Source organism: Cibotium barometz, chromosome 16, assembly GCF_041138505.1.
Source record: "Cibotium barometz isolate CiBa-2024 chromosome 16, ASM4113850v1, whole genome shotgun sequence".
Lineage (NCBI taxonomy): Eukaryota > Viridiplantae > Streptophyta > Polypodiopsida > Cyatheales > Cibotiaceae > Cibotium > Cibotium barometz.
Genome location: NC_141061.1, coordinates 47,768,165 through 47,794,347, shown reverse-complemented (window position 1 = coordinate 47,794,347; position 26,183 = coordinate 47,768,165).

The window sequence follows — 26,183 nt, the reverse complement described above, 5'->3', positions numbered from 1 at the left end:
TCTACATTCCTAGTTTTGTTCACATGTAGTGTGAGTCCTTGTGCATTGCTAGCCTTTATTCACACACTTAGGGCATTGAAGGCACACTTTGGGGGTTTTATAGAGCTTGTTCACACTTTGAGCATTGATTGTGGTTTTTTCACATGCATTGTGCATCGTGTTTTGGCTTACTACTTTTACCCTTCATCTGATCCCCATGGTGCTACTTCACTCATCATTGACATCATCTTGATAGCATTTCTACTTGTTGTGATTGGTAGAAGAGCATTGTTCATGCATTATCATCATGGCTCTACAATTGCTAGGTTGATTTTCCATCTCGTGTCATAAATCAATTCTCTTTTGCTGTATTCGCACATGCTTTTGGAACTTTGAGGCTTAGACCTCTACATCTCACTCACCGATTTCTTGCTATGCCGAGGTGACATATTCATGTCAATATTAGTTGTTCAAGCTTCAGAGTTTGATGCCTAGTCATTTGGGGCATTTGTTCAATGAGGAGGAGATGTGTGCCAAAAGGTCCAAGTGGAGACTTCATTGCTTTGTTACATCGACAAAGATGGTTTGGCACTATTTGCATGGGCTGATTTTTATTTTGATGACATGATTGAGTGTCCCACACTTTTGTGTCATCGTGATTATGTTCTTGATGAGGATGCCGACTATACACCGATACGGTTTCATGAGGATGGATGACCCAATGTAGTAGATAATATGCCTCACCAAACTGTATTGTGTCTAGACCTATTCTAGAAGTGGGGCTTGGACTTTGGGTGACCATTCAAACCTGTAGCCCAGAAACAAGAAACAAGCACCTCTCGGTATAGTAGCAACACATTATTGCACCAAATGGGTGGAGGCAAAGACAATGAGGGAATGCAAAGTAGACTCAATTGTTGCAAGTTCTTATATGAGGTTATCTCATGAGACAAGGTTTGGGTCTCCCAATTAAGCTAGTAAAGTGATCAAGACACCCACTTCCTAAATGAGGTGATCAAGAAACTGATGGAACAGCACATGGTCATGCACAAAAATTCCCTAATACATTCTGTCCCGTAGGCAAATGGCCAAGCCTAGTCAGGACCCATAAGATTTCGAGTGGAATTCTAATCCATATATTCCCCCTACAAAAATGGCCAATCCAAGTCACAACCACTCATCTTGGAAAAGATATTCTAATCAAAACGGTGAATGAGAATAGGAAATATTGGGATAGGAAACTACACTCTACATTATGGGATTTTTGAGTAGCCCACAAGGACACAACTAGCCTTACACACCTTTCATTATGGTATGGAAAGGTAGTAGTACCCATATAATTCTTAGTACCTAGTCTTAGAAAAACTATCACAGAAAGGTCAAGTCCAAAAGACTTAGAGAACCATAGAATTTAGGTTGATTTGAACTGGATGAAGAAAGAGGACTTAGCACCTGGATCACTAAGATAATGCAAAAGAGGAAGAAGATACAGGTGAGCACGAACAACAAGCTAAAAAAATTCACACTCACCGATTTCTTGCTATGATGAGGTGACATATTCATGTCAGTATTAATTTTTCAAGCTTCAGAGTTTGATGCCTAGTCATTTGGGGCATTTGTTCAATGAGGAGGAGATGTGTGCCAAATGGTCCAAGTGGAGACTTCATTGCTTTGTTACATCGACAAAGATGGTTCACCACTGTTTGCATGGGCTGATTCTTATTTTGATGACATGATTGAGTGTCCCACACTTTTGTGTCATCATGATTATGTTATTGATGATGAGGATGCCGACTACATCGATACGGTTTCATGAGGATGATCGTGTAATAGATAAGATGCCTCACCAAACTGTATTGTGTCTAGACCTATTCTAGAAGTGGGGCTTGGACTTTGGGTGACCATTCAAACTTGTAGCCCAGAAATAGGAAACAAGCAAGTCTCGGTAGTAGCAACACATTATTGCACCAAATGGGTGGAGGCAAAGACAATGAGGAAATGCAAAGTAGACTCAATTGTTGCCAAGTTCTTATATGAGGTTATCTCATGAGACAAGGTTTGGGTCTCCCAATTAAGCTAGTAAAGTGATCAAGACACCCACTTCCTAAATGAGGTGATCTGGAAACTGATGGAACAGCACATGGTCGTGCATAAAAATTCCCCAATATATTGTCCCGTAAGCAAATGGCCAAGCCTAGTCAGGACCCATAAGATTTCGAGAGGAATTCTAATCCATATATTCCCCCTACGAAAATGGCCAATCCAAGTCACAACAACCACTCATATTGGAAAAGAAATTCTAATCAAAACGGTGAATGAGAATAGGAACTATTGGGATAGGAAACTACACTCTACATTATGGGATTTTTGAATAGCCCACAAGGACACAACTAGCCTCACACACCTTTCATTATGGTATGGAAAGGTAGTAGTACCCGTATAATTCTTAGTGGCCTAGTCTTAGAAAAACTATCACAGAAAGGTCAAGTCCAAAAGACTCAGAGAACCATAGAATTTAGGTTGATTGAACTGGATGAAGAAAGAGGACTGGATCACTAAGATAATGCAAAAGACGAAGAAGATATAGGTGAGCACGAACAACAAGCTAAAAAAATATTTGAAGAAGGAGATGATGTCCTATTATTCAATTCAAGAATAGGGATGCATATTGGCAAGTTGGAAATGAGGTGGACTAAAACCTACAAAACATAAAGCCCAAAGATGGCAATAATGGTACCCATGATTTTTAGAGTAGCTTTGATAAGCTAACGGCTATATATCGGTAACCTTTCTTGTTTTGAGGCTGCCTGATTTTTCAATACCTTTTTAGATAGTAGTTGAAGGGATAATAAAAATAACAGCAACAAATGATTTTTTGCTAAACAGCATCAGCACAGCTACATTTCCTTTTCCTAGCATTAGCAACTACATTTTCTTTTTCTAGCCTATACTTTATCTCAAAATCATATCCATACAAAATTTGGATCCATCATCTTAGTCTCATGTTTAATTGTGGTTGAGTAAAGATCCATTGTTAAACTTTTGTGGTCAGGCATTAATTGAAATTTACTTTCTAAAAGATAAAGTCTCTAAATCTTGACAGCATGAATCATAGCTAGTCATTCTAAATCATGTGTAGGATGGGATAATTTTTTTGTGTGGTCAGAGCTTCTTGGATTCATAAGCCATGGGATGGCTTTCTTAGATTAAAATTCCACCATTGGCTTGACCATTTGTCAACTAATATCCCAAAAGGTTTCAAAAAATCAGGCAGCCTTAAAACAAGAAAGGTTACCAGTACAATGGTGTTAGCTTATCAAAGCTACTGTACAAATCATGGGTCTAGTTAAAACGCAGATCCTTCTTGAGTGAATATTCTTGTGAGCGGGGCAATAACTTTGGCAGAATCATTGACAAATATCCTACACCAACCTGTTAATCTTAAAAATCCACAAACTTCTCTTGATGTCTTTATAATTGGCCATTGGGTGGTGAGAGAGAGAGAGAGAGAGAGAGAGAGAGAGAGAGAGAGAGAGAGAGAGAGGATATGTGCTTGAGGGCATATTTCACTTGAGAGAGGTTGGTTAAGGGGGGATAGCCTGCACAAAAACAAAGAAGGTTGCTAGTGTGAGAGAAAAAGAGTGAAGGGTTTCATTTTTTTGATAACTTTTGGAAATCCTAGGGGTTCCTTTGTTAATCTTTCACACATCTTGTCCACGCTAACCCTCTCTATCTGAAACCTCTCCGCACTTTTTCCCAATTCACAAAGGAAACCTGGACCTTGTGCATTTACACTACCCATCTACCTTGTTTCCTATTTAGGGTGGGGTTACTCACACGCTTGGGTGTGATTGAGTCATTCAGACATGAGTGTAATTGAGCACTCTTGGCGCTTGTTTGTAGGAATTTCTACATTCCTAGTTTTGTTCACATGTAGTGTGAGTCCTTGTGCATTGCTAGCCTTTATTCACACACTTAGGGCATTGAAGGCACACTTTGGGGGTTTTATAGAGCTTGTTCACACTTTGAGCATTGATTGTGGTTTTTTCACACGCATTGTGCATCGTGTTTTGGCTTACTACTTTTACCCTTCATCTGATCCCCATGGTGCTACTTCACTCATCATTGACATCATTTTGATAGCATTTCTACTTGTTGTGATTGGTAGAAGAGCATTGTTCATGCATTATCATCATGGCTCTACAATTGCTAGGTTGATTTTCCATCTCGTGTCATAAATCAATTCTCTTTTGCTGTATTCGCACATGCTTTTGGAACTTTGAGGCTTAGACCTCTACATCTCACTCACCGATTTCTTGCTATGCCGAGGTGACATATTCATGTCAATATTAGTTGTTCAAGCTTCAGAGTTTGATGCCTAGTCATTTGGGGCATTTGTTCAATGAGGAGGAGATGTGTGCCAAAAGGTCCAAGTGGAGACTTCATTGCTTTGTTACATCGACAAAGATGGTTTGGCACTGTTTGCATGGGCTGATTTTTATTTTGATGACATGATTGAGTGTCCCACACTTTTGTGTCATCGTGATTATGTTCTTGATGAGGATGCCGACTATACACCGATACGGTTTCATGAGGATGGATGACCCAATGTAGTAGATAATATGCCTCACCAAACTGTATTGTGTCTAGACCTATTCTAGAAGTGGGGCTTGGACTTTGGGTGACCATTCAAACCTGTAGCCCAGAAACAGGAAACAAGCACGTCTCGGTATAGTAGCAACACATTATTGCACCAAATGGGTGGAGGCAAAGACAATGAGGGAATGCAAAGTAGACTCAATTGTTGCCAAGTTCTTATATGAGGTTATCTCATGAGACAAGGTTTGGGTCTCCCAATTAAGCTAGTAACGTGATCAAGACACCCACTTCCTAAATGAGGTGATCAAGAAACTGATGGAACAGCACATGGTCATGCACAAAAATTCCCTAATATATTCTGTCCCGTAGGCAAATGGCCAAGCCTAGTCAGGACCCATAAGATTTTGAGTGGAATTCTAATCCATATATTCCCCCTACAAAAATGGCCAATCCAAGTCACAACCACTCATCTTGGAAAAGATATTCTAATCAAAACGGTGAATGAGAATAGGAAATATTGGGATAGGAAACTACACTCTACATTATGGGATTTTTGAGTAGCCCACAAGGACACAACTAGCCTTACACACCTTTCATTATGGTATGGAAACGTAGTAGTACCCATATAATTCTTAGTACCTAGTCTTAGAAAAACTATCACAGAAAGGTCAAGTCCAAAAGACTTAGAGAACCATAGAATTTAGGTTGATTTGAACTGGATGAAGAAAGAGGACTTAGCACCTGGATCACTAAGATAATGCAAAAGAGGAAGAAGATATAGGTGAGCACGAACAACAAGCTAAAAAAATTCACACTCACCGATTTCTTGCTATGATGAGGTGACATATTCATGTCAGTATTAGTTTTTCAAGCTTCAGAGTTTGATGCCTAGTCATTTGGGGCATTTGTTCAATGAGGAGGAGATGTGTGCCAAATGGTCCAAGTGGAGACTTCATTGCTTTGTTACATCGACAAAGATGGTTCACCACTGTTTGCATGGGCTGATTCTTATTTTGATGACATGATTGAGTGTCCCACACTTTTGTGTCATCATGATTATGTTATTGATGATGAGGATGCCGACTACATCGATACGATTTCATGAGGATGATCGTGTAATAGATAAGATGTCTCACCAAACTGTATTGTGTCTAGACCTATTCTAGAAGTGGGGCTTGGACTTTGGGTGACCATTCAAACTTGTAGCCCAGAAATAGGAAACAAGCAAGTCTCGGTAGTAGCAACACATTATTGCACCAAATGGGTGGAGGCAAAGACAATGAGGAAATGCAAAATAGACTCAATTGTTGCCAAGTTCTTATATGAGGTTATCTCATGAGACAAGGTTCGGGTCTCCCAATTAAGCTAGTAAAGTGATCAAGACACCCACTTCCTAAATGAGGTGATCAGGAAACTGATGGAACAGCACATGGTCGTGCACAAAAATTCCCCAATATATTGTCCCGTAGGCAAATGGCCAAGCCTAGTCAGGACCCATAAGATTTTGAGAGGAATTCTAATCCATATATTCCCCCTACAAAAATGGCCAATCCAAGTCACAACAACCACTCATATTGGAAAAGAAATTCTAATCAAAACGGTGAATGAGAATAGGAACTATTGGGATAGGAAACTACACTCTACATTATGGGATTTTTGAATAGCCCACAAGGACACAACTAGCCTCACACACCTTTCATTATGGTATGGAAAGTTAGTAGTACCCGTATAATTCTTAGTGGCCTAGTCTTAGAAAAACTATCACAGAAAGGTCAAGTCCAAAAGACTCAGAGAACCATAGAATTTAGGTTGATTGAACTGGATGAAGAAAGAGGACTTAGCACTGGGATCACTAAGATAATGCAAAAGACGAAGAAGATATAGGTGAGCACGAACAACAAGCTAAAAAAATATTTGAAGAAGGAGATGATGTCCTATTATTCAATTCAAGAATAGGGATGCATATTGGCAAGTTGAGAATGAGGTGGACTAAAACCTACAAAACATAAAGCCCAAAGATGGCAATAATGGTACCCATGATTTTTAGAGTAGCTTTGATAAGCTAACGGCTATATATCGGTAACCTTTCTTGTTTTGAGGCTGCCTGATTTTTCAATACCTTTTTAGATAGTGGTTGAAGGGATAATAAAAATAACAGCAACAAATGATTTTTTGCTAAACAGCATCAGCACAGCTACATTTCCTTTTCCTAGCATTAGCAACTACATTTTCTTTTTCTAGCCTATACTTTATCTCAAAATCATATCCATACAAAATTTGGATCCATCATCTTAGTCTCATGTTTAATTGTGGTTGAGTAAAGATCCATTTTTAAACTTTTGTGGTCAGGCATTAATTGAAATTTACTTTCTAAAAGATAAAGTCTCTAAATCTTGACAGCATGAATCATAGCTAGTCATTCTAAATCATGTGTAGGATGGGATAATTTTTTTGTGTGGTCAGAGCTTCTTGGATTCATAAGCCATGGGATGGCTTTCTTGGATTAAAATTCCACCATTGGCTTGACCATTGTGTCAACTAATATCCCAAAAGGTTTCAAAAAATCTGGCAGCCTTAAAACAATAAAGGTTGCCAATACAATGGTGTTAGGTTATCAAAGCTACTGTACAAATCATGGGTCTAGTTGAAACGCAGATCCTTCTTGAGTGAATATTCTTGTGAGCGGGGCAATAACTTTGGCAGAATCATTGACAAATATCCTACACCAACCTGTTAATCTTAAAAATCCACAAACTTCTGTTGATGTCTTTAAAATTGGCCATTGGGTGGTGAGAGAGAGAGAGAGAGAGAGAGAGAGAGAGAGAGAGAGAGAGAGAGAGAGAGAGAGCGAGAGAGAGAGAGAGAGAGAGAGAGAGGATATGTGCTTGAGGGCATATTTCACTTGAGAGAGGTTGGTTAAGGCGGGATAGCCTGCACAAAAACAAAGAAGGTTGCTAGTGTGAGAGAAAAAGAGTGAAGGGTTACATTTTTTTGATAACTTTTGGAAATCCTAGGGGTTCCTTTTTTAATCTTTCACACATCTTGTCCACGCTAACCCTCTCTATCTGAAACCTCTCCGCACTTTTTCCCAATTCACAATTGAAACCTGGACCTTGTGCATTTACACTACTCATCTACCTTGTTTCCTATTTAGGGTGGGGTTACTCACACGCTTGGGTGTGATTGAGTCATTCAGACATGAGTGTAATTGAGTACTCTTGGGGCTTGTTTGTAGGAATTTCTACATTCCTAGTTTTGTTCACATGTAGTGTGAGTCCTTGTGCATTGCTAGCCTTTATTCACACACTTAGGGCATTGAAGGCACACTTTGGGGGTTTTATAGAGCTTTTTCACACTTTGAGCATTGATTGTGGTTTTTTCACACGCATTGTGCATCCTGTTTTGGCTTACTACTTTTACCCTTCATCTGATCCCCATGGTGCTACTTCACTCATCATTGACATCATTTTGATAGCATTTCTACTTGTTGTGATTGGTAGAAGAGCATTGTTCATGCATTATCATCATGGCTCTACAATTGCTAGTTTGATTTTCCATCTCGTGTCATAAATCAATTCTCTTTTGCTGTATTCGCACATGCTTTTGGAACTTTGAGGCTTAGACCTCTACATCTCACTCACCGATTTCTTGCTATGCCAAGGTGACATATTCATGTCAATATTAGTTGTTCAAGCTTCAGAGTTTGATACCTAGTCATTTGGGGCATTTGTTCAATGAGGAGGAGATGTGTGCCAAAAGGTCCAAGTGGAGACTTCATTGCTTTGTTACATCGACAAAGATGGTTTGGCACTGTTTGCATGGGCTGATTTTTATTTTGATGACATGATTGAGTGTCCCACACTTTTGTGTCATCGTGATTATGTTCTTGATGAGGATGCCGACTATACACCGATACGGTTTCATGAGGATGGATGACCCAATGTAGTAGATAATATGCCTCACCAAACTGTATTGTGTCTAGACCTATTCTAGAAGTGGGGCTTGGACTTTGGGTGACCATTCAAACCTGTAGCCCAGAAACAGGAAACAAGCACGTCTCGGTATAGTAGCAACACATTATTGCACCAAATGGGTGGAGGCAAAGACAATGAGGGAATGCAAAGTAGATTCAATTGTTGCCAAGTTCTTATATGAGGTTATCTCATGAGACAAGGTTTGGGTCTCCCAATTAAGCTAGTAAAGTGATCAAGACACCCACTTCCTAAATGAGGTGATCAAGAAACTGATGGAACAGCACATGGTCATGCACAAAAATTCCCTAATATATTCTGTCCCGTACGCAAATGGCCAAGCCTAGTCAGGACCCATAAGATTTTGAGTGGAATTCTAATCCATATATTCCCCCTACAAAAATGGCCAATCCTAGTGACAACCACTCATCTTGGAAAAGATATTCTAATCAAAATGGTGAATGAGAATAGGAAATATTGGGATAGGAAACTACACTCTACATTATGGGATTTTTGAGTAGCCCACAAGGACACAACTAGCCTTACACACCTTTCATTATGGTATGGAAAGGTAGTAGTACCCATATAATTCTTAGTACCTAGTCTTAGAAAAACTATCACAGAAAGGTCAAGTCCAAAAGACTTAGAGAACCATAGAATTTAGGTTGATTTGAACTGGATGAAGAAAGAGGACTTAGCACCTGGATCACTAAGATAATGCAAAAGAGGAAGAAGATATAGGTGAGCACGAACAACAAGCTAAAAAAATTCACACTCACCGATTTCTTGCTATGATGAGGTGAAATATTCATGTCAGTATTAGTTTTTCAAGCTTCAGAGTTTGATGCCTAGTCATTTGGGGCATTTGTTCAATGAGGAGGAGATGTGTGCCAAATGGTCCAAGTGGAGACTTCATTGCTTTGTTACATCGACAAAGATGGTTCACCACTGTTTGCATGGGCTGATTCTTATTTTGATGACATGATTGAGTGTCCCACACTTTTGTGTCATCATGATTATGTTATTGATGATGAGGATGCCGACTACATCGATACGGTTTCATGAGGATGATCGTGTAATAGATAAGATGCCTCACCAAACTGTATTGTGTCTAGACCTATTCTAGAAGTGGGGCTTGGACTTTGGGTGACCATTCAAACTTGTAGCCCAGAAATAGGAAACAAGAAAGTCTCGGTAGTAGCAACACATTATTGCACCAAATGGGTGGAGGCAAAGACAATGAGGAAATGCAAAGTAGACTCAATTGTTGCCAAGTTCTTATATGAGGTTATCTCATGAGACAAGGTTTGGGTCTCCCAATTAAGCTAGTAAAGCGATCATGACACCCACTTCCTAAATGAGGTGATCAGGAAACTGATGGAACAGCACATGGTCGTGCACAAAAATTCCCCAATATATTGTCCCGTAGGCAAATGGCCAAGCCTAGTCAGGACCCATAAGATTTCGAGAGGAATTCTAATCCATATATTCCCCCTACGAAAATGGCCAATCCAAGTCACAACAACCACTCATATTGGAAAAGAAATTCTAATCAAAACGGTGAATGAGAATAGGAACTATTGGGATAGGAAACTACACTCTACATTATGGGATTTTTGAATAGCCCACAAGGACACAACTAGCCTCACACACCTTTCATTATGGTATGGAAAGGTAGTAGTACCCGTATAATTCTTAGTGGCCTAGTCTTAGAAAAACTATCACAGAAAGGTCAAGTCCAAAAGACTCAGAGAACATCCATGGTGCGAGTTCACTCGTCTCATTGACATCATTTTGATAGCATTTCTACTTGTTGTGATTGGTAGAAGAACATTGTTCATGCATTATGATCATGGCTCTACAATTTCTGGTTTGATTTGCCATCTCGTGTCCTGTATCAATTCTCTTTTGCTGCATTCGCACATGCCTTAGGCACTTTGAGGCTTAGACCTCTACATCACACTCACCGATTTCTTGCTATGATGAGGTGACAGACTTCATTGCTTTGTTACATCGACAAAGATGGTTTGGCACTGTTTGCATGGGCTGATTCTTATTTTGATGACATGATTGAGTGTCCCACACTTTTGTGTCATCATGATTATGTTCTTGATGATGAGTATGCCGACTACATCGATACGGTTTCATGAGGATGATCGTGTAATAGATAAGATGTCTCACCAAATTGTATTGTGTCTAGACCTATTCTAGAAGTGGGGCTTGGACTTTGGGTGACCATTCAAACTTGTAGCCCAGAAATAGGAAACAAGCACGTCTCGGTAGTAGCAACACATTATTGTATGTAAGATTCCTCCCCCAACCCCTTTTTGATGTCTAGTATCTTCCCCTGTAATCAACCCTCTTCAGAAATATAAAGACCCTGTTGCTAACTATTTTAGCCTAGAGAGAGAAAAATTATTCTAGAGAGAGAATATTCAGATTTTGAATATTTTTGGATAGAAAAATATCTCTTATAATTCAGATGAGTTCCCCTGAAACAGAAATTCAAAAAGAATTTTCCAATGTGCAATTGGAATTAATTGGAAATAGGTATAAAGAACCTTAGTCTAAGGGTCTAGATTTTCAGAAATCTTTAGACTATGGTCCAATTAAGGTTCCTATGGACCAATAGCATCAATCCATGTGTAGGGAGGAGATAAATCCAACTTGTAAAAAGAAAATACCCAAAAATGAGTAAATGCTCACATGAGGTGAAGAGTTGAAAATGTACAAGGATTATTAGTAAAAAACTATGAGCAATATTAAAAATATGACATATGTAAGGAAGGGGAATTCTTTAAAGGAGGTGCATATTTCACATAAGATGAAGAGTTGAAAATGTACAAGGATTATTAGTAAAAAACTATGAGCAATATTAAAAATATGACATATGTAAGGAAGGGGAATTCTTTAAAGGAGGTGCATATTTCACATAAGATGAAGAGTTGAAAATGTACAAGGATTATTAGTAAAAAACTATGAGCAATATTAAAAATATGACATATGTAAGGAAGGGGAATTCTTTAAAGGAGGTGCATATTTCACATAAGATGAAGAGTTGAAAATGTACAAGGATTATTAGTAAAAAACTATGAGCAATATTAAAAATATGACATATGTAAGGAAGGGGAATTCTTTAAAGGAGGTGCATATTTCACATAAGATGAAGAGTTGAAAATGTACAAGGATTATTAGTAAAAAAACTATGAGCAATATTAAAATGATTCCATTATGACACATATGTAAGGAAGAGGAGTTCTTTAAAGGAGGTGCATATTTCACATGCTTGAATGAGTTTTAAACTCATAAAAATTGAGATATTTCATCTCTCCTCTCTCCTCATTCAAGTCTAGTTCCAAAAAGTTAGCTTAACTGACCTAAAAATGGTCAAATATTGACCAAACTGATTTAGAAAATTCTAGAATCAGTTTGTTTGGTTAGGAGCTCAATTTTTCCTATAAATAGAAGCCTCCCCCTTGTTGAAAAAGATATAGTGTTTATGCATCGTTACTCTACTCCACCTAAGCCAAGAACTGTGAATTCATTTAATAATTCACTAGTTTTTGGAGCTTCCCTCTTTCTTCAATCCCTATTAGTGGCTCCATCAACATACTTAACCAATTGATTGGTTGGGGGCCTCTACCGTGAACAAAGAATCAAGCAAGTTGTAAGGTAATTAGTGAATATTGATCTTTCTATAATTTCTCAATGTTTCTCTCTTCTCAACCCCTCTCAAGCTTGAGAAGTTTAATTGGTATGGTTTTTTTTTAATGCTATTGAAGTTTGAATAGTAGTGAAGAGTTACATAATGCTATTGAAGTTAATTTTCATTTATGTTTAAATTCTAATGATTTTTATGTAAATTCTCTCTCTCACTCAAGAAATGGTCATACTCATGAACCGTTCTCAATCCAAATCAAGCTTTTCATAAAGCTTTTCCTTAACCCAAGATTAAGCTATGCTTGAGGCCAAATTAATGGCTTTTTTCTATGCTTTTAGTTTATGTATATTAATGATTCAATCCATTATGGATTGATAATCCAATTAGAGATCATTTTAATTATTTTCTTAATGATAAGCTTTATCCCTTAGAAAAATTGAGATTTATCAGTCATAGCAGCGGAGCTATGGTAAAATTTTTATAAAAATTATGCATAAAATAATTTCATTCAAAGCATAAAAAGAGGACTTCCTACCATATTCTAGGAATTATCATCCTAGATTAATTGAAAGAATTTCATTACAATCATGGAGAAATTGAATTTTAATATTATGCATAATGGATAAATTTTTATATCAAAAGTGTTATTTTTACCATTTTTATTTCATGCATAGAAGTATGCATAATGGATAAATTTTTATATCAAAAGTGTTATTTTTACCATTTTTATTTCATGCATAGAAGTATACATAATAGATAAATTTTTATATCAAAAGTGTTATTTTTATCATTTTTAATTTTCATGCATAGAAGTATGCATAAAGGAAAATTTTTATATCAAAAGTGTTACTTTTATCATTTTTAATTTTCATGCATAGAAGTATGCATAAAGGAAAAATTTTTATATCAAAAGTGTTACTTTTATCATTTTTAATTTTCATGCATAGAAGTATGCATAAAAGTTGATTATTTTATTATAAAAGTGTGACTTTTATCATAATTGAATTTCATGCATAGAGGTATGCATAAAAGTTGATTATTTTATTGTAAGAGTGTTACTTTTATCATATTGGATTTCATGCATATAGGTATGCATAAAAGATATTCTTTTTATACTAAAAGTGTGATTTTCCTCATAAATGGATTTTATGCTTAACTTAGATGCATAAGAGAAATTCTTTTATTCTAAAAGTGTAATTTCCTACCAAACTGAATTTATGCATAAGAAGATGCATAAAAGATTGATTTTAATTTCGAAAGTGTTAGTCTCCTTAAATGGAATTTATGCATAAATAAATGTGTAGAGAAATCTTATATCAAATATAAGAATTCTCTTAAAAAAGATATGAAATGTGATAAGATGTGATAAGAGGTGTATGAGATGTGATAAGATTTGATAAGATGCGTATGGAAAGTGATAGGATGTGATAAGAGGTGTATGAGATGTAAAAAGATGTGATAAGATGTATATGAGATGTGATAGAATGTGTTAAGATGAGTTAGGATGTGTTAAGATGTATATGGGATGTATTAGGACGAGAATGGATGTAATATGGTTGTATGAATGTGATGTGGATGTATACATGTAGATGTATATGTATGAATGTGAATGTTGATGTAGATGTATATGTATGAATGTGAATGTTGATGTAGATGTGGATGTATAGATGTGAATGTTGATGTAGATGTGGATGTATAGATGTGAATGGGAATGTGGATGTGGATGTATGTATGTGGATGTGTGGATGTGGAGATGGGAGTATGGATGTATGAATGTGAAAATGGATGTATGCATGAAGATGTATATGCATAGATGTGAATGTGGATATAGATGTGGATGTATAGATGTGAATGGGAATGTGGATGTGAATGTGGATGTAGATGTGGATGTATAGATGTGAATGGGAATGTGGATGTGGATGTATGTATGTGGATGTGTGGATGTGGAGATGGGAGTATGGATGTATGAATGTGAAAATGGATGTATGCATGAAGATGTATATGCATAGATGTGAATGTGGATATAGATGTGGATGTATAGATGTGAATGGGAATGTGGATGTGAATGTGGATGTAGATGTGGATGTATAGATGTGAATGGGAATGTGGATGTGGATGTATGTATGTGGATGTGTGGATGTGGAGATGGGAGTATGGATGTATGAATGTGAAAATGGATGTATGCATGAAGATGTATATGCATAGATGTGAATGTGGATATAGATGTGGATGTATAGATGTGAATGGGAATGTGGATGTGAATGTGGATGTAGATGTGGATGTATAGATGTGAATGGGAATGTGGATGTAGATGTGGATGTATAGATGTGAATGGAAATGTGGATGTGGATGTATGTATGTATGTGGATGTAGATGTGGATGTATAGATGTGAATGGGAATGTGGATGTGGATGTATGTGAATGTGGATGTAGATGTGGATGTATAGATGTGAATGGGAATGTGGATGTAGATGTGGATGTATAGATGTGAATGGGAATGTGGATGTGGATGTATGTGGATGTGGATGTATGAATGAGGACGTGATAATGGATGTATACATGTAGATGTGGATATATGGATGTGAATATGAATGTGGATGTGGATGTATGGATGTGGATATGGATGTGTATGTATGAATGTAGATATGGGATGTGGATGTATAAATGAGGATGTGAAAATGGAGTATGCATGTAGATGTGGATGTATGGATGTGAATGTGGATGTGGATGTGGATGTATGGATGTGGATATGGATGTGCATGTATGAATGAGGATATGGGATGTGGATGTATAAATGAGGATGTGAAAATGGATGTATGCATGTAAATGTAGATGTATGGATGTGAATGTGAATGTGTATGTGAAATAATGTGTCGTCGATATGAGGAAATGGATGAGAATGAGTACACATTGAATGGAATGTGGAATAAGTAATGTGGACTAAGGAAAGATAATGTGGAAAGACGAGAGTTCGATTTAGAAACTGTATTTTGTGACTGTTTGTAAATGACTGTTTTATGTCAAGAATGCTGGGGAAGCATTTTGATCGTCTTGTGGATTAAGGTCATGAAGACCTAACTGTTAAAGTTGCAACTGCTGACGGAGAGTCAATGGAGGACGTCTCGCGTAGCAAGGTCGACCGAGGTCTTGACCAGCCTCGGTTCGATTTAAATGGTGAGCTTCCGGTACGGTGGATGAGGGACCAAGGAAGCGGCCTATGAGTGAAGCGCTAGGTCACCTGCGAAGGATCCTAGAGGGTGCTGACCATACGGTGCTCGGGCTCTGGGTCGCCGAAGATACCCACACGTGCGTCGTGGAAGATATTGGAACAAGGAGTAAGAGTTGTTTTGTGAAACCGAGCATGGATCTGGTTGATGACCTTGCTGGTCTTCAATGGATGAGTCCATGGCTCTTTATATGGATCTGTTGGTTGATCTTGCTGATCTTCAACGAGAGTCCATCTTGATTTTTATAAGTGATTATATTGCCGAGTATTATGGGCTAGGAACTATTGAAAAGGCCCCTGTGTGGATAGGTGGTGAGCGTTCTAGTTGCCAATGATGCCATAGATACTCTGATGAAGGAATGATGGAAAATTATGAATCAACCGGATAAATTGGAAGATTGTGATCAGTGGTACTATGGTTTCATTAAAGAATTGTTTTAAAGTTAGCTGATGCTAAGAAAAAGGCAATTTCATATTGGGTGTGTAAGTGGTGTGGCTAGTTTTATGTTTGCATGAACTTCCGGCTAGGGGGCCTTGGAACTCTTTTCCTTGGTACCCGGGACAAAACCTAACCAAATTCCAAATTGGATCCCATCACTACAGTGGTTGGGCGGTTGGCTAACCCATGGGATCGGATGGGGTTAGGCTGGACTGATGGATCCGTAAATCGAGATTTAATTTCTATTATTACGATAGATGAAGTAAATCCCGGATAGAAATTGTTCTATGGATAGGAATCAACGGCTGTGCCTCTTGATGGGGAAAAAAGCGTTGATCCCAATGATCCAAGTGCAAGTTTCTTCCTTGAATTGACCAAGTACCGTTAAAGGTGCAGTCAGATCAGTTGATCCGTAATGATCTTGACTACGTTAGAGTAAAGAGTTATCCTGGTGGAATCGCCCATGCTTTCCGGGTAAAGGAAGTTTTTCCGGTTTTGGTTTTGGACAAACCGACGGATTAGTCTCCTGTCCGGATATCCGTGGGCGAGGCCCCGAGTGTGGGTCCCTGCCCCGCGCATGAAGTGCTACTTCCGTTGCTAGTACCCCGAATCCTGCTCGGTGGGAACAGGGATCTCACAGTTGGTATCAGAGCATTTGGTTAATAAAGATCAACTGAGAAGACAAATATATCAAAAATTTATGAAGAAACACAAAAAGGTTATAATTGTGTGAGATAATTCATACAATTTGATATTCAAACTGAAATTCGTAATTTGGTAGTTGGGTCTTCAGATGGAAGTACCGCAATTATATAGAATCCTTGACTTTCTTGAGGCCTAGACATGATAGTAGTTACCTTATAATTCCAAGGGCCGTGACTACCCGTATATACCGAGAGTATACTGCAGCTCTTTACTGACAGTATATACGAGTAAATCTAAGACTTGAAATTATAAGCGTTAATGCTATCTAGATGATGATTTCGAATGTGATTGATATGATTTTTAATTATGTTTGAGAATGGATGAATTGATTTGGATTCTGATTGAAAATTCTGATTGAAAAATGATGATTTTTAAAAATTAGTTGAAATATAATGAAACCACAATGAGGGGGAATGGGACGAGTCCCTGTGATGATATTCATAACTAGAATGATGATAATGAATTCAGCAAATCACTATGAGATTAGTGGGTTGTGCTGTCAGATTACTGCTGTTAATACTTGGTCGGTAGATCAAGTTAAGGGATGTCAAATTGAGGACTTGCTTGACTGAATTTCCGTGGAGGAATGTTCCGAAGGAAACTTTTCGGTCTAATGGACCATTATCATGTTAAAGATATGAATGATATAATCTGAATGAATTGTTATTTAATGATGAGTTCTATATAAGGGATATTTATCCTAGTGTTCTGTTGGGTTGACCAGAATATAAGGAACCCCAGAATAAAATTGGATCTTAAGAAAAAGAGTTGTCCTCTACCTTGCGAGATGAGGACATCTCGCACTTTTTAAGTGGGGTAGAATGTAAGATTCCTCCCCAACCTTCGAGGTATACAGGAGTAAGAATCTCCCTTTCTGATCTTATAATTATTCCCTCTCTAAAATAAAAGAAAGTTTCTGTTTAAAAAAGGAAGACCCTTTTCCTAGAATACTTCTCAGGAGTCACGCCTATTTTAAGGATTCAGAACAATGAGTTCAGAAGTGAAAATCGGTGTTTTGGATACCAAGGTTTTGGTTTTCATTCGAGTACGGCCCAAAAGAAGTTCTTTATCTATTGGGGAGTTTAAGAAGTTATCCCCCAGATATTGTGAGCCTTATATCTGAATTCAATGAAAGTAGGTGACTTAGCCTACAAGCTTCTTTTATCTCTTCATCTCAAAATTCTTAATGCCTTCTATAGAAAAATGTGTCAAACCCAAATCATGGAAAGACGGTAAAACTTCAGTGGCAAGTTACCGTTGGCTTCTAAGTTACGCTAGCTCCTTCCTTTATATAAGTCGTAACTTTTACTTGTCGCTCACAGTAATCTTACTTCCATCGATCTCCTTTCTTTCTTAATCTCCTTCATGGCTTGGCAACAAGAACTAGTTTTATCCATAATGATTCCTCACCTTCAAGACGCAAGTGAATCTGTGAAGAAGGATTTTATAGAGCAGTATGAGCGCTCACTTTTCCCTCACTTGGGAACTTCTGTAGCGCAAACCAAATGGCGGACCTATCAAAACATAACTAGGGTAACACCCTGGGGTCAGCAGCACTTTCGTAACAATGTCCGCTTGGCCATGGTTATTGAAGCTTTGGGTTTGGGTCCCCGATACTACTGCGTCATGAGATCAAGGCATCCTGGGTTTTCTGAGCGGGTCTTCTTACTGGCGTGTTTTCTTCCTCATGAGAAGATATGCCTTTACCCCGTTTTTGGCTTGCCTCTCAGAGGTCCTTTTGTTAGAACACCTCATACCACTGAGATAGGCGCAGCAATAACCCACAGAATCATTCCCATAGATGAGTTACCTTATACTTGTGCAGCTTGTGAGGACTGCTTTTGTGACCATATGATGGACGGGCTTATGGAAGTGTAAAGAGTTCCTCTATCTTTACTGTATATGTAAGATTCCTCCCCCACCCCCTTTTTGATGTCTAGTATCTTTCCCTGTAATCAATCCCTCTTCAGAAATATAAAGACCTTGTTTCTATCTGTTTTAACTTAGAGAGAGAAAATATTCTAGAGAGAGAATATTTAGATTTTGAATATTTTTGGATAGAAAAATATCTCTTCTAATTCAGATGAGTTCCCCTGAAACAGAAATTCAAAAAGAATTTTCAATGTGCAATTGGAATTAATTGAAAATAGCTATAAAGAACCTTAGCCTAAGGGTCTAGATTTTCAGAAATCTTTAGACTATGGTCTAATTAAGGTTCCTATGGACCAATAGCATCAATCCATGTGTAGGGAGGAGATAAATCCAATTTTGTAAAAGAAGATACCCAAAAATGAGTAAATGCTCACATAAGATGAAGAGTTGAAAATGTACAAGGTTTATTAGTAAAAAAATTATGAGCAATATTAAAAGTATGACATATGTAAGGAAGAGGAGTTCTTTAAAGGAGGTGCATATTTCACATAAGATGAAGAGTTGAAAATGTACAAGGTTTATTAGTAAAAAAATTATGAGCAATATTAAAAGTATGACATATGTAAGGAAGGGGAGTTCTTTAAAGGAGGTGCATATTTCACATAAGATGAAGAGTTGAAAATGTACAAGGTTTATTAGTAAAAAAATTATGAGCAATATTAAAAGTATGACATATGTAAGGAAGGGGAGTTCTTTAAAGGAGGTGCATATTTCACATGCTTGAATGAGTTTTAAACTCATAAAAATTGAGATATTTCATCTCTCCTCTCTCCTCATTTAAGTCTAGTTCCAAAAAGTTAGCTTAACTGACCTAAAAATGGTCAAATATTGACCAAACTGATTTAGAAAATTCTAGAATCAGTTTGTTTGGTTAGGAGCTCAATTTTTCCTATAAATAGAAGCCTCCCCCTTGTTGAAAAATATATAGTGTTTATGCATCGTTACTCTACTCCACCTAAGCCAAGAACTGTGAATTCATTTAATAATTCACTAGTTTTTGGAGCTTCCCTCTTTCTTCAATTCCCATTAGTGGCTCTATCAACATACTTAACCAATTGATTGGTTGGGGGCCTCTACCGTGAACAAAGAATCAAACAAGTTGTAAGGTAATTAGTGAATATTGATCTTTCTATAATTTCTCAATGTTTCTCTCTTCTCAACCCCTCTCAAGCTTGAGAAGTTTAATTGGTATGGTTTTTTTTTAAAAATGCTATTGAATTTTGAATAGTAGTGAAGAGTTACATGATTTAATAAATGCTATTGAAGTTAATTTTCATTTATGTTTAAATTCTAATGATTCTTATGTAAATTCTCTCTCTCACTCAAGAAATGGTCATACTCATGACCCATTCTCAATCCAAATCAAGCTTTTCATAAAGCTTTTCCTTAACCCAAGATTAAGCTATGCTTGAGGCCAAATTAATGGCTTTTTCTTATGCTTTTAGTTTATGTATATTAATGATTCAATCCATTATGGATTGATAATCCAATTAGAGATTATTTTAATTATTTTCTTAATGATAAGCATTATCCCTTAGAAAAATTGAGATTTATCAGTCATAGCAGCGGAGCTATGGCAAAATTTTTATAAAAATTATGCATAAAATAATCTCATTCAAAGCATAAAAAGAGGACTTCCTACCATATTCTAGGAATTATCATCCTAGATGAATTGAAAGAATTTCATTACAATCATGAAGAAATTGAATTTTAATATTAGGCATAATGGATAAATTTTTATATCAAAAGTGTTATTTTTACCATTTTTATTTCATGCATAGAAGTATGCATAATGGATAAATTTTTATATCAAAAGTGTTATTTTTACCATTTTTATTTCATGCATAGAAGTATGCATAATGGAAAAATTTTTATAACAAAAGTGTTACTTTTATCATATTGGATTTCATGCATAGAGGTATGCATAAAAGTTGATTATTTTATTATAAAAGTGTGACTTTTATCATAATTGAATTTCATGCATATAGGTATGCATAAAAGATATTCTTTTTATACTAAAAGTGTGATTTTCCTCATAAATGGATTTTATGCTTAACTTAGATGCATAAGAGAAATTTTTTATTCTAAAAGTGTAATTCCTACCAAATTGAATTTATGCATAAGAAGATGCATAAAAGATTGATTTTTTTAATTCAAAAGTGTCATTCTCATCTAAATTGAATTTATGTATAGAAAAATGCATAAAAGATTAAAATTTAATTCAAAAGTGTCATTTTCATTAAAAATGAATTTATGCATAGGAAGACGCATAAAAGATTGATTTTTACTTTGAAAGTATTAATCTCCTTAAATAGAATTTATTCATAAATAAATGTGTAAAGAAATCTTATATCAAATGTAAGAATTCTCTTGTATTCTATAAATAGATAAGAGATGTGATAAGATGTGATAAGAGGTGTGATAAGATACTTATGAAATAAGTTAGGAGGTGATAAGAGATGTGATAAGAGGTGTGATAAGAGGTGATAAGATGCTTATGAAATAAGTTAGGAGGTGATAAGATGAATTAAGATGTGTATGGGGGGATGAGGTAAGAAGTGTATGTGATAGGATAAGATGTATATGGGTCGTGATAGGGCGAGAATGGATGTGATGTAAAAGATTAGATGTGAAGGTATATGGGGTTATATAAATGGGAATGTGGAAATGGATGTATGTATGTGGATGTGTGGATGTGGAGATGGAGTGTGGATGTATGAACGTGAAAATGGATATATGCATGAAGATATATAGGCATAGATGTGAATGTGGATGTAGATGTGGATGTATAGATGTGAATGGATGTGGATGTATAGATGTGAATGGGAATGTGGATGTGGATGAATGTGAATGTGGATGTAGATGTGGATGTATAGATGTGAATGTGGAATGTGGATGTGGATGTATGTATGTATGTGGATGTAGATGTGGATGTATAGATGTGAATGGGAATGGGGATGTGGATGTATGTGAATGTGAATGTAGATGTGGATGTATAGATGTGAATGTGGAATGTGGATGTATAGATGTGTATGTATGGGAATGTGGATGTGGATGTATGTGAATGTGAATGTGGATGTGGATGTATGTATATATGTGGATGTAGATGTGGATGTATGGATGTGTATGTATGAATGTGGATATGGGATGTGGATGTATAAATGAGGATGTGAAAATGGAGGTAAGCATGTAGATGTGGATGTATGGATGTGAATGTGGATGTGGATGTGGATGTATGGATGTGGATATGGATGTGTATGTATGAATGTGGATATGGGATGTGGATGTATAAATGAAGATGTGAAAATGGAGATAAGCATGTAGATGTGGATGTATGGATGTGAATGTGGATATGGATGTGGATGTATGGATGTGGATATGGATGTGAATATATGATATGTGATGTGAAGGAATTTGAAGTGAAGAGATGGAAAATGAGGTGATTGGATGAGTACACATATAAATGGAATGTGGAATAAGTAATGTGGTTTAATGAGGACCAATGTGGAAAAATGAGAGTTAATATAGAAACTGTATTTGTAAACTGTTTGTAAATGCTGTTTGTAAATGGCTGTTTTATGTCAAGAATGCTGGGGAAGCATTTTGACCATCTTGTGATTAAGGTCGTGGAGACCTAACTGATAAAGTTGCAACTGCTGACGGAGAGTCAATGGAGGACGTCTCGCGTAGCAAGGTCGACCGAGGTCTTGACCAGCCTCGGTTCGATTAAAATGGTGAGCTTCCGGTACGGTGGATGAGGGACCAAGGAAGCGGCCTATGAGTGAAGCGCTAGGTCACCTGCGAAGGATCCTAGAGGGTGCTGACCATACGGTGCTCGGGCTCTGGGTCGCCTAGGATACCCACGCGTGCGTCGAGGAAGATATTGGAACAAGGAGTAAGAGTTGTTTTGTGAAACCGGGCATGGATCTGGTTGACTGACCTTGCTGGTCCTCAACGGATGAGTCCATGGCTCTTTTATATGGATCTGTTGGTTGATCTTGCTGATCTTCAACGAGAGTCCATCTTGATAAGTGATTATATTGCCGAGTATTATGGGCTAGGAACTATAGAAACGGCCCCTGAGTGGTCAGGTGGTGAGCGTTCTAGTTGCCAATGATGCCATAGATACTCTAATGAAGGAATGATGGAAAATTTGAGAATCAATCGGATAATTTGGAAGACTGTGATCAGTGGTTTTATGGTTTCATTAAAGGATTGTTTTAAAGTTAGCTGATGCTAAGAAAAAGGCAATTTCATATTGGGTGTGTAAGTGGTGTGCCTAATTTTATGTTTGCATGAACTTCCGGCTAGGGGGCCTTGGAACTCTTTTCCTTGGTACCCGGGACAAAACCTAACCAAATTCCAAATTGGATCCCATCACTACAGTGGTTGGGCGGTTGGCTAACCCATGGGATCGGATGGGGTTAGGCTGGACTGATGGATCCGTAAATCGAGATTTAAATTCTATTATTACGATAGATGAAGTAAATCCCGGATAGAAATTGTTCTATGGATAGGAATCAACGGCTGTGCCTCTTGATGGGGGAAAAAGCGTTGATCCCAATGATCCAAGTGCAAGTTCTTCCTTGATTTGACCTAGTACCGTTAAAGGTGCAGTCGGATCAGTTTGATCAGTAATGATCTTGACTACGTTAGAGTAAAGAGTTATCCTGGTGGAATCGCCTGTGCTTTCCGAGTAAAGGAAGTTTTTCCGGTTTCGGTTTTGGACAAACCGACGGATTAGTCTCTTGTCCGGATATCCGTGGGAGAGGCCCCGAGTGTGGGACCCCTGTCCCGCGCGAGAAGTGCTACTTCCGCTGCTAGTACCCCGAATCCGTTGCTCGGTGGGAACAGGGATCTCACAGTTGGTATCAGAGCCTTTGGCTAATAAAGATCAACTGAGAAACCAAATATGTCAAAAATTTATCAAGAAGCACAAAAAAGGTTGTAATTGTGTGATATAATTCATACAATTTGATATTCAAACTGAAATTCGTAAATTGGTAATTGGATCTTCAGATGGAAGTACCGCAATTATATAGAATCCCTGACTTGCTTGAGGCCTAGACATGATGGTATTTACCTTATAATTCCAAGGGCCGTGACTACCGTATATACCGAGAGTATAACTGCAGCTCTTTACTGACAGTATATACGAGTAAATCTAAGACTTGAAATTATAAGCGTTAATGCTATCCAGAGGATGATTTTGAATGTGGTTGATATGATTTTTAATTCTGTTTGAGAATTGATGAATTGATTTGGATTCTGATTGAAAAATGATGATCCCTGAAATTTGGTTGAAATGTAATAAGCTTCAATGAGGATGAATGGGATGAGTCCCTGTGATGATATTCATAACTGGAATGATGAATGGGATGAGTCCCTGTGATGATATTCATAACTGGAATGATGATAATGATTTCAGCAAATCACTATGAGATTAGTGGATTGTGCTGTCAGATTGCTACTATTAATACTTGACTTGGTGGATCAAGTTAAGGGATGACAAATTGAGAACTTGCTTGGCTAAAATTCCTGTGGAGGAATGTTCAGAAGAAAATTTTTCGGTCTAATGGACCATTATCGTGTTAAAGATATGAATGATATGATTTGAATGAATTGTTATTGATGAATTCTATATAAGGAATATTATCCCCATATTCTGTTGGGTTGACCGGAATATAAGGAACCCCAGAATAAATTGGATCTTAAGCAAAAAAGTTGTCCTCTACTTGCGAGATGAGGACATCTTGCACCTTTTAAGTGGGGTAGAATGTAAGATTCCTTCCCCAGCCTTAGAGGTATACAGGAGTAAGAATCTCCCTTTCTGATCTTATAATTATTCTCTCTCTAAAATAAAAGAAAGATTCTGTTTAAAAAAGGAAGAACCTTTTTCCTGAATACTTCTCAAGAGTCCCACCTGTTTTAAGGATTCAGAACAACGAGTTCAGAAGTGAGAATCGATGTTTTGGATATCAAGGTTTTGGTCTCGAGTAAGGCCCAAAAGAAGTTCTTTATCTCTTGGGAAGTATAAGAAGTTATCTCCCAGATATTGTGGACCAAAGAAAGTAGGTGATTTAACTTACGAACTTCTTTTATCTCCTCATCTCAAAGTTCTTAATGCCTTCTATAGAAAATTGTGCCAAACCCAAATCATGGAAAGACGGTAAAACTTCAGTGGCAAGCTACCGTTGGCTTCTAAGTTACGCTAGCTCCTTCCTTTATATAAGTCGTAACTTTTACTTGTCGCTCACAGTAATCTTACTCCCATCGATCTCCTTTCTTCCTAATCTCTTTCATGGCTTGGCAACAAGAATTAGTTTTATCCATAATGATTCCTCACCTTCAAGACGCAAGTGAGTCTGTGAAGAAGGATTTTATAGAACAGTATGAGCGCTCACTTTTCCCTCACTTGGGAACTTCTGTAGCGCAGACCAAATGGCGGACCTATCAAGACATAACTAGGGTAACACCCTGGGGTCAGCAGCACTTTCGCAACAATGTCCGCTTGGCCATGGTTATTGAAGCCTTGGGTTTGGGTCCCCGATACTACTGCGTCATGAGATCAAGACATCCTGGGTTTTCTGAGCGGGTCTTCTTACTGGCGTGTTTTCTTCCTCATGAGAAGATATGCCTTTACCCCGTTTTTGGCTTGCCTCTCAGAGGTCCTTTTGTTAGAACACCTCATACCACTGAGATAGGCGCAGCAATAACCCACAGAATCATTCCCATAGATGAGTTACCTTATACTTGTGCAGCTTGTGAGGACTGCTTTTGTGACCATATGATGGACGGGCTTATGGAAGTGTAAAGAGTTCCTCTATCTTTACTGTATAAGTTCCAAGAATGAATAAAGTTTAAATCTTGTTCTTATCTTGAATCTTGCTCTCTTTGAGACTTTTTCTTGGTGGTTAATCCTGATTTAAATTTTTCTCTAAGTCTCATAATTCGTGCATCTTGCGAAATTATCCCAGTTTGCGAGATGAGGACATCTCGCGTTTTTTAAGTGGGGTAGAATGTAAGATTCCTCCCCCACCCCCTTTTTGATGTCTAGTATCTTTCCCTGTAATCAATCCCTCTTCAGAAATATAAAGACCTTGTTTCTATCTGTTTTAACTTAGAGAGAGAAAATATTCTAGAGAGAGAATATTCAGATTTTGAATATTTTTGGATAGAAAAATATCTCTTCTAATTCAGATGAGTTCCCCTGAAACAGAAATTCAAAAAGAATTTTCAATGTGCAATTGGAATTAATTGAAAATAGCTATAAAGAACCTTAGCCTAAGGGTCTAGATTTTCAGAAATCTTTAGACTATGGTCTAATTAAGGTTCCTATGGACCAATAGCATCAATCCATGTGTAGGGAGGAGATAAATCCAATTTTGTAAAAGAAGATACCCAAAAATGAGTAAATGCTCACATAAGATGTAGAGTTGAAAATGTACAAGGTTTATTAGTAAAAAAATTATGAGCAATATTAAAAGTATGACATATGTAAGGAAGAGGAGTTCTTTAAAGGAGGTGCATATTTCACATAAGATGAAGAGTTGAAAATGTACAAGGTTTATTAGTAAAAAAATTATGAGCAATATTAAAAGTATGACATATGTAAGGAAGGGGAGTTCTTTAAAGGAGGTGCATATTTCACATAAGATGAAGAGTTGAAAA